Source organism: Lepus europaeus, unplaced genomic scaffold (assembly GCF_033115175.1).
Source record: "Lepus europaeus isolate LE1 unplaced genomic scaffold, mLepTim1.pri SCAFFOLD_105, whole genome shotgun sequence".
Taxonomy (NCBI): Eukaryota; Metazoa; Chordata; class Mammalia; order Lagomorpha; family Leporidae; genus Lepus; species Lepus europaeus.
Genome location: NW_026909023.1, coordinates 82,608 through 95,836, shown reverse-complemented (window position 1 = coordinate 95,836; position 13,229 = coordinate 82,608). Strand labels below are relative to the sequence as shown.

Genomic DNA, 13,229 nt, shown 5'->3' with positions numbered 1-13,229 from the left:
ACGTGTGCTTCCTCCCCAGGGCCTCTCTGGCCCCCACTGCCCACCCCACCTCTTCCAGCAGTTAGGAAAGGTCCCTCCCAACCACCTCCCCAGGGCCAGGGAGCAGTGGCCGAAACCACAGCCCAGCGCAGCTCCACGGCACCGGTGGTGGAGGCCACGGGCCCTGTCCGAGTGCCTGGTTTGGGTCCTGGCTCCTCTGCTTGATCCAGCTTCCTGCAATGCGCCTAGGAAGGCAGTGGATGACAGCCCGAGTTCTCGGGTCTCTGCTACCCTCGTGGCAGACCCACACAGAATTCCTGGCCTCTGGCTTCAGCCCGACCCAGCCCTGGCCGCCGTGGGTGTATGGGGAGCGAATCCCCACAGCCAAGATCTCTGTGTCTCTCTGCCTTTCGAATAAAACAAAAATAGCATTTTAAGTCCTGTAGCTTCCAACATGGCCCCCGGCCCTGGGAGCCCTGGTAGACAGGCGCCTGCAGAGGGCGGTGACCCTGGGCTCTGTGGAGGTCCCAGGAGGCGTCAGAGTGCAGTAGCTCGATGCCAAGGACAGGCAGAGGCCCCACGCGTGCCCCGGGCAGGCGCCGTGGCGATTTCACAAGGGGGCTGGCCCAGAGGCCCCTGGCCTCCTTTCAGACAAACAAGGTCGGCTCGAGAGACGTGCGGGCGGCTGGGGTGGGGGGTCTGTCTTGAATTCCGTTCTGCTCCTTAGCCCAAGGCCTCTGAGGCGAAAGGGGGTGTTGCTGCCCCAGCCGACCTGCAGGACCCTGCGGCCTGGGGAGCCCCCACCCTGGGCAATCGCAAGCTTCTCACGCAGGAAGGTGGGGGCCAGACCAGGGGCTGCTGTGCCCCCGACCAGGCCAAGTTCAGCGTGGGGGGGCTGTTGGCGTACAGGTGCACACACCAGGGAGGGGACGCAGGCCGACGGCACCGGGGAAAACCGCTCCCGAGATGACCATGAGGCCCCAGCGCACAGTGAGACCCACGTTCACGGGCGTGGGCGCTCGGCACAGACGCCGCTCGGGACCCCTGCATCCCACAGGCACTGCCTGGGCTTGAGGCCCCCCATTCTGAACCCGCTTCCTGGTGATGGGTGTCCTGGACGAAGAGGACTCGGGTCCCTGCCACGCCCACGGGAGACCCAGACGGAGTCCCAGACTCCCGGCTCTGGCCTGGCCCAGCCCTTGCTGCTGTGGGCAGGTCGGGAGAGAACCAGCGGATACAATGTATCTCTCCTTATCTCTCTGCCTTTCAAATACCAAATAAAGATAAACAGATGGAAAAAAAGCAAACACACAGAAAAGGAGCCACCGCTTCCAAAGGCAGGGGACGGCGCCCAGCGTCCAGGGACGGCCGGGACCCCCGTCTACCCCAGGCATGCGAGGCACGGCCTGCGTCTCCCCCACCGTGAGGGCCCTCAGGGAGCAGAGCCCTGCGGCCTCCTTGGTCACAAGGGGGACCCTGGGCCCCAGACCCACCCATGGGGCAGAGCTGGGAGGGGGCTCAAGGGACTCGCACCCCCCCCCCAGTGTAGTCTCCTGCCACCTCGCGCTGTTAGGGGCCGTAACCTGCGCCCACGAGGCCAGGCCAGCACCCCGCGGCAGCCGAGCACACCCTCTGGGCTTGCTCACCCCGGCACCTCACCCTCATCTGTGGTCACTCATTACAGGGGCTTCAAGGGGTGGGCAGCTATGACGCCCACTGTACCTGGGTCTGATCCCAGCTCTGGCTCCTGGTCTAACTCCCTGCCGACGTGCACCTTGTGAGGCCTTGGCCGTGGCTCAAGTGCTCGGGTCCCTGCACCCCCCTGGGCAGAGCCCCTGACTCGCAGCCACTGGGGGCTAGTGGGGAGGGGACCAGCAGGAGGTCCGCTCTGTTGAGGCACCGAAGCCCCACCCCCGCTCCCCGCCACTCCCCCTGCAGAGGGGCGGACACAGCCCCCCAGGCCCCACAGCAGCAGGCCGTGGAGGGCCTCGCGGCTTCCAGACGGGAACGCAGCCCTGGTTTTGACTGCCTGGTTTTGTTTTCCAGGAGAAGCCTCAGGTCTGGGCTTGGGGTGGCAGCTCCCAGTGGCCCCCAAGCCCCGCCATGCCCGGCCGACCCCCAACACCGTCCCTCGGAGCCCCCAGCATCCCCGGGGGCTCCCGATGGGTTGGTCATTCCAAGGCCTGATGTAGCACCACAAAGGCTCCTGGCCAGCTCACCGGCACCCAGGACGGCAACAGTGGCTCCCTCCCTCACCCTGCCAGCTCCAGGCTGAGACCTGCCCAGGTCAGGCCAACAACCCCCGCCCCACCCCACCCCGCCACCTCCCAGCTCCAGAGCAGCCGAGAACCTGAGGGCAGCCTGGAGCCACTGGGATAAGCACACCCCTCCCCCGTGACCCTCCGGGTCCCCTCACAAGACACAGAGGGGCCGTGGGGAGGGGTGTGCGCCTGACCTGCTGGACCCACACCCTGGCTGTGGCGGGCACAGGGGCCCTGGGGCGGCAGCCAGCGTCCAAGGCGGCCAGGCCGGGAAAGTGGCTGTCCAGGGGCAAGCCCCGCCTCAGTTTACCTGCCACTCACAGGGAGAAGCCCCAGGCGCCAGGCGGGACGTGGTGCCAACCCAGCGACAGCGGGCCAGCTCCCCAGACCCCGCGTCCCGTGCCCTTGGCCCCGGGAAGTGTGGCCGGGCTGCTCCCGGGATCTGGAACCCAGCACTTTCGAAACCGCGTCCGTCTCGGGACCGGGGCCGGGGCCAGGCCTGCCGGTTTCAGTTTCACTTTGCAGAGCCATCCTGCGGGCAGAGTCCGCGCGGCGGCCCCTCACCCAGCGCCCAGCCAGCACAGCACACAGGTGCCCCACCTGCTGACCCCCGCGGGGGCCCAGCCAGCAGGAGGCGGCCCCAGCAGGCCCCAGGAGGAGGTGGCTGCAGGCCAGGCCTCGGGCTCCTGGCAGAGCTGCCTCTGCTCCAGCTGGCCGGTCACTCCCCTCCGGCGCCACTGGAGGCACAGGCCGGGCCCTATGGAGGAGCCGCCACACCGCGGCCGCCCCAGGGCCCCTCCAGGCCCCCAGCCCCCGCTCGCCATCCCAACAGCCCAAGGCAGCTCCCTGAGGTGCCGGGCAGGGCAGAGCTGGGACTACCAGGACGCCGGGCTCCTCCTGAGCCTGGGACCAGCCCCAGGAGTTCCTGGTGTGGCTGGCTCGCCCCGTGGGGTACCCTCACCCCCAGTGCCTCCCCACGAGCCACTTCCTGTGCCCGTGGACTTGCCTGTAATGGGCGGCTCCTATCAGAGGGGCTCCCGCTGCTCCCCGGACACCAGCCCAGCGCTGGAACCCCTGGTCGCCTGCACGGCCCCCCTGGGGCCAGACCACTCCTCCTGGGGGGCGCGGGGGGGCGCCAGGCGGCCCCCAGACAGCAGGACAGCGACAGGGAGAGTCAGGTGGCAGACGTGGGACCAGGGAAGGGCAGAGGCCACCCCTACGGCCAGCGGGGGAGGAGCCTGGCCCTGAGTGACCCCCCTCGGGCTGCACCCCCTGACCACACAGCCCTCAGACCTGGGAAGTGACTGGACATGCTCCAAGCTGGCCCCTGGGGGCGCGCGCGCGCTCTCGCTCTCTCTCTCACACACACACACACACACACACGTACACACTCAGGAATCTCTCACACACACGCGCACGCCCACGGGACTCTCACATACGCAACACAGACAACACACACGTGTGCATGTTGACATGTAGCACTCCCACAAGTCACACACCTGCACACGGACACTCACACATACAACACAGGCAACACGCGCACGCCCACTGTCCACAGACACACCGCACCACCGCACCCGGGGCAGTGTCAAGACCCCCCATCCCGCCCCAGCCTGGGGGGGGGGCGCGGGGTGGTTCTCAGGGCAGAGCTCCTGGCCCTGTCAGCACTTCCTGCGGCTCAGCCCGGGGCACAGGGCAGGCTGCAGCCCAGCCCCCCCAGACTGCAAAGCCCCAGGAACCAGGCCCCTCCACGCCCCTCTGTCCAGCTGTAGACAGGTGTGAGGCCACGGGGGTCTGCAGGGACCCCTGTCTCCTGCCCCCCTCGTGGGGGATCCCAGGGACCCCTGCCTCCTGCCCCCCTCGCGGGGGATCCCAGGGCGGGGATGGGGGGCAGCAAGGACGGCCCTGACCTGCGGCCCCTGGGACCCTCTCCCGACCCTCACCTGGAGAGCAGGTCCCGGGTCTCCCGCTCAGGTCAGCACAGCCCCCGCCCCGCCCCGGCCTCACACCGGCCAGCAGGCGTCCACGCAGCCCGGCGCCTAGGGTGCAGAGCGCCGGCACCGCGGGCAGGCGGGACCAGCAGGCGTTCCGGGAAGCAGGCCCGGGGATGCCCCGCGGGGCGGCCCAAGATCCCAGAGCGCCAGCCCCGCTCCCTCCCCGCCCGGCGTCCAGCCCGGCCCGGCCTCCCGCGGGGCTCTGCGCCCGGACACCGGCCCACCCGCGGCCAGCGGTGCCCCCGGCCTCGCCCCCACTCCGCACTCCGCGCACCGGCGCTGACCCCCTCGCCAGCCCCTCCCCAGGGCGGGCTGCCGGCCGCCCCCACGCACCGACGCAGCCCCCCAGGGCCGGGCAGCGAAGGGGACGCGAGCCTGGGGTCAGGGGTCACGAGGTGCACCGCACGGAGGGGCAGAACGAGGGGGCTCCGGGGTCAAGGGTCACCAGGGAGGGAAAGGTCGCAGGTCAGCCTAGACGCCCCCGGAAAGAGGGGGGACGCGAGCGCGAGCCGCGGAGGGTGGGGTCAAGGTTGAAGCGGGGGTCACCGAGCAGCGCGGGGCCCAGGTGGGAAGCGAAGCCGGGCGGGGGTCGCGGAGGGGGGCGGGACTCGCGGCGAGGGGCGGGGGTCGCCGCCAGCCTCGCTCCGCCCCGCGGACCCCGGACCCCCCCTCCGGCCCCGAGCGAGGGAGGCCGCGTGGGGCCGGAGTGGGGTCGGCCCAGGCGGGCTCAGAGCCGGGGTCGCGGCCGACGCGCTCACCTCGGACCCAGGTCCGGCCGGGCGCGGAGCGCGCGGCGCCTCAGTTTCCCCGAGCCTCTCGGCGGCCGCCGCTCACTTCCGGGTTTCGGGCGCCATCTTGGGGACCCCGCGCACTTCCGGTCATGCCGCGGGGGCGGGGCCTGGGCGGGGCCGGGCCTTCCCTCCCCCCGCCCCGCGCGCACGCCCCGCCCCGCCGGGGCCGGGGCCGCGACTCCCGGGTCCTGAGTTTGAATCCTGCGCTGCCTCTGTGCGGCGGCCTCCCCGGCTCCCGGGGGTGAACCTGCTCTGAAGCCCCCTCCCTCGAATCCGAAGAGGGCTGGGGGGCGGCGCTGAGGTGTCAGGACTTGCCTCCTCGCCAGGACCTGCGCTTGGCCCCAGGCGGTGTTCCTGTGACTGGAGCTGGTGGGCCCAGGAGGTGCAGCCCAGGCCAGTCCAGGCAGATCCGCGTGGGAGGCCCCGCCTGCCTGGTCCCCAGCTGGGTGTCAGGGCTGGCGACACGGGCCCGGGCCAGCCAAGACCTCCTGTGCAGGGTCCAGCCCCTGGTCCCACGCGTGCTCTGGGTGGACAGAGCTGGGGCTCCAGAGAGAGCTGGAGGCCAGGCCTGGGCCTCGGGCATCCCGAGTGGCCGCTCGCTGCTGCCGGAGTTTGGAAGTTCGAGGAGGAGCGAGGCAGCCAGGAGAGCCGCTGCAGGTCTGGGACTGGCCAGTGCGTCTGGCCTGTGCCGCTGGGGCCCAGGACCCGAGGGGAGCGCCGAGGGGAAGCCAAGACCCAGCAGAGCAGTGCTTGTGCCTGGGCTTGCGTGGCTCCGGCGACTCGGGCTGTGCCCTTGACTTTGGAATCGCGGCGCTGACCGGCGAGGGGGCACTGCCGCCTCCTGCTCCCCACCCCACCCGGGGCCGGCCACGCGAGTTCCAGGGCCCCTGTGAGAAATGAGCCCAAAAATGAGCAAGGATTTCACGGCGGCCACAGCCCAGGGCGGGGGTGCTGGGGGCAGGGCTGGGTCCCCCGAGGGGCACAGGGCAGGGGCCGAGGCACGGGACTGCTCGGCAGCGCATAGGGTCTCCAGCGGCCGCCTCCTGGAACCGGGTGGCTCGGCCGCTCGGCTGCCAAGGCGGGGATGTCTGGGGGATTAGTCAGAGCCGGGGGTTTCCAGGGAATCAGAGGCTGCGGTGGGGCCTGCTGGGGACTGTGCGGCTCAGCCAGCAGCCCCGGCCCCTGACCCTGCTCCCGCCCCTGGAGTGGGCACCAGGAGGGATTCCGGAGCCGTGGGGTTTCCTGGGGGGGGGGGGGCTGGACGCAGGTGCACCAAGATGAACGCTCTTTATGTGAAATGCAGGACGCAGGGACAGGGACCCCCCATCCGCTGGGCCACTCCCCAGATGCCCACAGCAGCCAACAAGGCTGAGCCAGGCCGAAGCCAGGAGCCAGGAGCCCCCGCTGCCGGGGCCCAGCACTGCAGCCACCATGGCTGCTGCCCCATGGTCCGGAGCCCTGGGATGCCTGCCCGGGCGCCCCAGGCCGTGCGTGAGGGGAGCTGGGGTCCGGAGCCCTCGGATGCCAGTCTGGGCGCCCCAGCCGCGCATGAGGGGAGCTGGGGTCCGGAGCCCCGGGATGCCGGCCAGGGCGCCCCAGGCCGTGTATGAAGGGAACTGGGGTCCGGAACCCCGGGATGCCTGCCCGGGCGCCCCAGCTGCGCATGAGGGGAGCTGGGGTCCGGAGCCCTCGGATGCCAGTCTGGGCGCCCCAGGCCGTGTATGAAGGGAACTGGGGTCCGGAATCCCGGGATGCCAGTCTGGGCGCCCCAGCCGCGCGTGAGGGGAGCTGGGGTCCAGAGCCCTGGGATGCCAGCCAGGGCGCCCCAACTGTGCGTGAGGGGAGCTGGGGTCCGGAGCCCTGGGATGCCTGCCCGGGCGCCCCAGGCCGTGCGTGAGGGGAGCTGGGGTCCGGAGCCCCGGGATGCCGGCCAGGGCGCCCCAGGCTGTGTATGAAGGGAACTGGGGTCCGGAACCCCGGGATGCCGGCCCGGGCGCCCCAGCCACACGTGAGGGGAGCTGGGGTCCGGAGCCCTGGGATGCCAGCCAGGGCGCCCCAACTGTGCGTGAGGGGAGCTGGGGTCCGGAGCCCTGGGATGCCGGCCAGGGCGCCCCAGCCGTGTGTGAGGGGAGCTGGGGTCCGGAGCCCCGGGATGCCAGCCAGGGCGCCCCAGGCTGCATCCTCTGCCCACCTCTGCCCCTGTGGTGAGGAGGAAGCAGACGCCAGAGCTCCCCAGGGGGTTTGCTCCACGGGCAGGGGTGGGCGGGGTCCACCTTGAGGGAGTGTTGCAGGACAAGGCCTCCTTGTGCCCGCCCCCAGGCAGGGACCCCCAGGCCCCCGCAGAGCAGGCTTGTGGACTCGCGGCTGCCAGTGAAGACGCTGGGCTCCCGGTTCAGGTTCAGGTTCAGGTTCAGGTTCAGGTTCAGGTCCAGGTGTGTGACTGCTGGCTCACTGCAGGTGCGGCTCTGAGGAAAGCAGGCCCAGGCACCTGGGGCAGAACAGGAGGGAGGCCTGGTGGGGCCTGCGCCCCACCCCCACCCCTGGGCGCGTCCTGGGGACCACGAGGAGCTGGGTGTCCCCCACCAGAGCCCCGAGAGGCCAGGAGGAGGCCACACCCCGTCCACAGCCCGGGCGGCCAGGCAGGGAGGGGAGGCACAGGCCGGGCAGGTGAGCCTGGCAGCCGGCCCGCGGGGGCGGGGCGGGCAAGGACCCAGCCACTTCCCGTTTCTCCAGGGACTGGAAAGTCCTGGCGTTCCCGAGTGGCCGCCGGAGCCTCTGTCCCAGCCCCCCAATACTTCTGCTTCCCGCACCCACTTCCCTCTGCCCTCTTAGGGTGCCCCAACCAGTCCCGGACAGAGGGGCGCCTTCCGCAGAGCCTCCCCCCCCCCCCCCCCCCCGTGCAGGCTCCCCCTCCCACCTGCTCCCCCCACATGCAGGCTCCACCCACCACCTGCTCCCAGCTGCCCTCAGGCCAGCGCCAGCGGCCTCCGGATCCCTGGAGCAGAAAACCTGTCTGGCGAGTTTGGGATCTGAGCATCTGGGACAGCCTCCCGCCTCTGGAAGCCAGGATGGGCTAGACAGTGGCCTTGGCCGGGGCTCAGCGGGAGAGGCCCCAGCACAGGCCGGAGGGGGCTGTGGGGCCTGAGGACCCATGTCTGAGTGGATCGAAGGCTCAGCTGGGGGCTGGCGCTGTTAAGCCGTCACGTGCGGCACCGGCATCCCCTGTGGGTGCTGGTTTGAGTCCCGACGGCTGCTGCTCCACTTCCCATCCAGCTCTCTGCCGTGGCCTGGGAAAGTAGCAGAGGATGGTCCAAGTCCCTAGGCCCCTGCACCCACGTGGGGGACCTCAGTGGAGCGCCTGGCTCTGGCCTGGCCCAGCCCCAGCTGTTGCAGCCATGTGGGGAGTGACCCAGCGGATGGAAGCTCTCCCCTCTCCCTCTCCCTCTCCCCTGTCCCCTCTCTCCCTGTAACTCTGCATAACCCTCTTCTAAAGGAAGCAGGCTCAGCCGATGGCAAGAGGCAGCCGGGAGGAGCTGGGGCAGAGTTGGGGGGCCCAGGGACCCCCAGCCCAAGCCCACGTCGGGCTGACAGGCAGGGAGGGGTCTGCCTTTGTCCCTGGGGCTGTGGGGCCAGGGCGGGGCCGAGCGGGGCTGCGAGGTGGGGATGGGCAGAGACCGGCCGCTGCAGGCTGGGGCCTGTGTCCGTCCCAGATGGGAGGCAGCGCCCAGGCCCCTGCAGGGCAGATCCGTGCCCCCTGGGTGTGCCCGCGCCCAGGGTGCTGATGTCCCAGGCTCGGGACTTTCTGAACCTTCACCCCGGCTCTCCCGCCCTGCCCCGAGGGAGATTCCAGAGTGTCCAGGCTGACTCATCCTGGGTCCCCACATGGCAGCGTGGCTGGGCGCCCGGGCGCTGGAGGCCTTGCAGAACTTCCTGGAGTGTCCTGACCGCCCTCCCGGGGCTGGTTCCTGCCACATCCCACCAGGGCCCAGGCGTCCCCACCAGCCAGAACATGGCGGGCGGCGGGGCTGGCCCGGGTGCCTCCCCTCTCCCACGCCCGGGCCTGTGAGGACGACCAGCAGAGAGGAACGTGAGCCAAGGCCCGGGTCCAGACTTACGGGGTGTTGGGGTCCAGGTCCTGAGGGCCACGGTCACGGCGCCACACGTGGGGTTTCTGTGCCGAGGATTTTATAATAAGAAAGTAGGGGTAGTAATTTGGGTTCCACTGCCCACAGCACCAGCAGGTGCAGGGGGCTACAGAGCAAATCCACGCCCGATCCAGCTCCCTGCTGTGGCCTGGGAGGCAGCAGTGACGGCCCCAGTGCCTGGGCCCTGCACCTGCACGGGAGACCAGGATGGAGCTCCTGGCTTCTGGCTTTGGATCGGCGCAGCTCCGGCTGTTGCGGCCATTTGGGGAGTGAACCAGTGGATGGAAGACCTCTCTCTCTCTCTCTCTCTGACTTTTCTCTCTAACTCTGCCTTTCAAATAAAAAAATATTTAATTCAAGCCCCCCAAAAAGCAGATAGACCCAAAGTTTCCACTATGGGTATAGGGTTACAATGTGGTCCATGCACACAGGGAGCATTACAGAGCCAGGAACAGGGACAAGGACAGGGGACTCCTTGGGGGCAGGACGGGGACGCGTGGCCACCAGGGCCCGGGGGCACTGCTCACCCGATGGGGGTGCACCGCGGTGGACACGCTGAGTGCCGGGGGCTGTGTGCGCTCCCTCCCAGGATAGAGGAGCTGGAGCAAGGCTGTCACAGCCAGACCATCTGCAGACGCGGCGGGGCGGGTCAGGCCAGCGCCCGTGTGGGGGACGTGGGCATCACCCCCCACGTCCCTGGCCTGGCCACACGCTGGTGCGGGCCTCTGGGGAGAGAGCACCAGCCCCCGCGGGCGGTCACAAGCAGCGGGAAGGCCTCGCCCCCGGAACTGAGACAGCGGGCGCTAGATCCAAGGCCGGGTCTCTGCTCAGTGCTCAGTACTCGGTACTCGGTACTCAGCACACCTGCGACTCCCTCCATGGTGGCCGTCACCCTGCGGCCACGCTGTCTCAGCGCCACGACCACGTCCCTGGATCTCAGCTCTGCCGTCCTCCCTCTACGTGTTCTTCTTCACCAGGCTCCCCCTTGGGAAACGGAGGGTGACGCGGCCGCCAACCCCCAGCCTCCGTGTCAAACCTTAACAGCCATGCACAGCCCAGGGCAGAAGGCACAAGTCTCAGGGAGGGCTCTTATTGGCCCCTTCTGGGTCACATGGCCCCCTTGAGCCAATCACAATGGGCCTGGGGTCACATGCCCTCCTGGAGCCAATCGCCATGGCCTTGCAACGGGAGGCCCCTGACTGGCCAGGCTGGGACCACATGACTGTATGGAGCCAGCTAATTGGGTGCGAGCCCTGAGGACCGAGGTGTGATTGGAAGGGGCAGGCCGCTGGTCCCAGAGTGCACCGGGCTGGGCGGGGCTGGGCTGGGGCGGCGCCCGCAGGTGTCGGTGCTCCGTGAGTGCCCGCGGGTGCTGGGCTGGGGCGCGGGCCTCCTGTCGCCCGCGGGCTGCCCGGGCACGCACACGTCTGCCATCTGCCTTCTCCCGCGGCTGCGGCGCGCTCGCTCCCCGCGGGACGCCGGGCCCCAGCTCCTGGGGGGCCGGGCGCCCTGGGTGGGCCGTGGGGGTCCCCACCAGGCCTCAGTGGCATGGGCGGCGGCCAGGGCCAGAGGACCCCTGCGGGCTGGCTTCCCTGACCCGCGCGCCCTGCATGGGGGCACTGCTGGGACACAGTCGTTGCCCAGCGCTCAGGGGAACCGGAGGCTCCCGGGCTCCAAGGAGAGGGGCGGGCGGACAGGGGCGAAGGGGTCCAGACCCCCAGGGACGCCCCTAGCCCCGCCCTAAGGTCTTGGGTTCCAGTGCCAGCTCCGCTCCAGCCTTGCAGCTCCTGGGAGGCCCGGGCGCGCGGGCCCCGCCACCCACGTGGACACCTGGACTGCGCTCCTGGCTCCAGCAGGGCCCAGCGCCGGCCCTTGTGGGCATCCGGGAAGCGAACCAGCAGATGGAAGACCTCTCTCTCTCTCTCTCTCTCCCCCTTCCCCCAGTCTCTGTCGCTCTGGTTCAGAGACCTCACGATGGCCGCGGCAGGGGTCTCCCAGGCCCATCACTGGGCGATTCCCCGTGCGCCCCGGGCACCCGAACGCCCCTCCCCGGAGAACAGTCCGGCCCCCAAGTCCACTGCGCCCGGGCAAGCGCAGGACGGTGACCTTGGGCAAGCGCGGGCGGAGGGTGACAGCTGGGGACGAGCGCTCGCCTGGGTCTGCCGCGCCGCAGCCCCCCGCGCCGGCCCGGGCGCGCTCCCGGGAGCCCCGCCGCGGTCCGCGCCCGCCCCCTAGCGGACGCCGGCCCGCGGCTGCCGCATCCTCGCCGCACGGGGGTCCGCGCCCGGACCCTCAAGGGCCCAGCTGGTGGGCGGTGGAGACGGGGCCCCACTCCCCCGCGGGGGGCGCTGAGCCGGGGCTCGGGAGGCTGCGAGCCTCGGGCCGCGGTTTGGGGTTGTCCTGGCGGGCAGGGGGAGCGAAAGGCAGTCACACAGAGGGACTTCGTGCACCGGCTGGGTCACCCCCAGACGCCCAGCACGGCCGGAGCCAGGAGCCTGGAGCTGCCCCGGGTCTCCCACGTGGGGTGGGGGCGTGTGCCCCATCGCGGCCCTGACAGAGATGTGGCTTGGGTCCCCGGTGGGCGGCCACTGCAGGGCTGGGCCCTCCCCAGTGACCCCGGAGACCCCTCTCTGCCTTAATTCAGGGGCCGGCGCCGAGGCGCAGCGGGTAAAGCCCCGGCCCGCAGTGCCGGCATCCCATGTGAGCGCTGGTTCGAGTCCCGGCTGCTCCACTTCCGGTCCAGCTCCCTGCTGTGGCCTGGGAGAGCAGCGGACGATGGCCCAGGTCCTTGAGCCAGCAACGGACGGCACCCCCGTTTTCAACTAAATACGCGTTTCTTTATTTTAAGGTATTTATTTGAAAGGCATAGAGAGAAGGGGTCTTCCATCTGCTGGTTCGATCCCCCAATGTCTGGGCGAGGCAGGAGGTCCACGAGCCCCCCGCCCGGGTCTCCCGCGTGGTGCGGGGCCCAAGCACCTGTCACCGCTGACCGGAAGTGGGGCGGCCGGGACTCGAACCGGCGGCCGTGAGGGGTGCGAGCCCTGCAGGCCGTGGTCTCACCCCCACGCCACGGCGATAAACCTTTATTTAAAGTGGAATTAGGGGCGAGAACGGCGTGAGGCGCACGCGCGGTTCTGTCGTGAGTGGGGCCTCGGCCCCGCGGGCGCCCGGGGCCGACAGGAACACCTGCGCGTCCCGGGCGTCTCCCCTCCGCTTCCGCCCCGCCCGCGGCCCCGGCCCCGGCCCCGGCGGCGCCTCAGGGATTTCCGCCCCGAGCTGGTCACTTTAGGTCACTTTGTGACCCCTGACCTCGGCCCAACGAGGGAAGCAGGAAGCGGCCCCCGCCGGCTTCCCCCGACCTCTGGAGCCCCGAGCCGCGGTGCCGGCCCACGACCGGGGGAGCCCGCGGCCGTTCCGGGGCAGCCGTTGGGACCCGCGACCCCCAGCCCGGGGCCCCAACCCCTCCGAGGTCACCGCCGCGGCCTCGCGTCCCCACGCCCGCTTCCCGCCCCGTCGGCGTGACGGGCGCCCCCGCAGGCCAATGAACGAGGCGCCCCCACCCCTCGAGGCGGGGCCGAGTGCGGACCAATCCCCGCGCGACCGCCCGGCCGGGTCCAAACGGCCCAATCGGCGGCGGCGGCCGAGCGTGTCGCGAGGCGGGGCCTTCCGGCTCCACCAACGGGCGGGCACGTCGGCGCCGCGAGGGGGCGTGTCCTGCGGCCGGGCGTGCGGCGGCGGCGGCGGCGCAGGGAGGGGGAGGGAGGTAAACAAGATGGCGGCGGCGTGTCGGGCGCGGAAGGGGGAGGCGGCCCGGGGCGCCCGCGAGTGAGTCGCGGGGCGGCGGAGGGCGGCGCCGGCGGCAGCGCGGGCGGCCTTGGATGGGCTGGGCCCCCCTCGCCGCTCCGCCTCCTGCACGCGCGCGGCGGCCGCGGCGAGGGGGACGCACCGGCCGGACTTCGGCAGCCTCGGGCACTCCCCGGCCCGGAGCCCGCGGCCTGGGCCGCCCGGAGCCCGCGGCGCGTCCGCCGCGCGTCGGGGCCGGCCGCTGAAGGCGCTCGG

General features: G+C 71.0%; 1 protein-coding gene across 2 annotated transcripts in view; it reads right to left on the bottom strand.

Annotated features, from left to right (window-relative positions):
• SBNO2 (strawberry notch homolog 2) overlaps positions 1-5,087 on the bottom strand; it is a 37,710-nt gene extending 32,623 nt beyond the window's left edge. For both annotated transcript variants that reach the window (XM_062184938.1, XM_062184940.1), the window contains exon 1: positions 4,993-5,087. The gene's annotated coding sequence lies outside the window, so the exon portion shown is untranslated. The remainder of the gene's footprint in view (positions 1-4,992) is intronic.
• Positions 5,088-13,229: the final 8,142 nt, after the last annotated feature.